The sequence below is a fragment of the Pteropus vampyrus genome, unplaced genomic scaffold (assembly GCF_000151845.1).
Source record: "Pteropus vampyrus isolate Shadow unplaced genomic scaffold, Pvam_2.0 Scaffold202, whole genome shotgun sequence".
NCBI classification, from domain to species: Eukaryota; Metazoa; Chordata; class Mammalia; order Chiroptera; family Pteropodidae; genus Pteropus; species Pteropus vampyrus.
This window is the reverse complement of record NW_011888983.1, coordinates 780,546-780,888: the sequence shown is the minus strand read 5'-3', so window position 1 is coordinate 780,888 and position 343 is coordinate 780,546. Positions and strand designations below refer to the sequence as shown.

Below are 343 nucleotides of genomic sequence, written 5' to 3'. Positions count from 1 at the left end.
GTTGGGATTAAAGGTGATTTCTGTTTTTGTTTTTGATTTTTAATTTATTTATTTATTATTATTTATGCCTACAGTACCTGGTCTTCCTAGGCGGTCTTCCATCCAAGTACTAACCAGGCCCAACCCTGCTTAGCTTCCAAGATCAGACATCGGGCTTGTTCAGGGTGGCATGGCCGTAGACCGTGGACTGTAACGCTACTGGGGCGTGAACCCAGGACCTTCTGCATGTAAAGCAGACATGCTAACTGCTACACTATGGAACCACGTCCAATTCCTGTTTTCTCTAAAATTTTCAGTTTCTATCCTCCTCCTTCTCCTCCTCCTCTCTCTCCCCTCCCCCACC

General features: G+C 45.8%; 1 protein-coding gene and 1 pseudogene across 1 annotated transcript in view; both read right to left on the bottom strand.

Moving 5' to 3' along the window:
• Positions 1-343, bottom strand: part of HKDC1 (hexokinase domain containing 1) — a 48,004-nt gene that overhangs the window by 34,352 nt on the left and 13,309 nt on the right. The gene's annotated exons all lie outside the window — the stretch shown is intronic.
• On the bottom strand, positions 66-181 carry LOC111746831 (annotated as a pseudogene).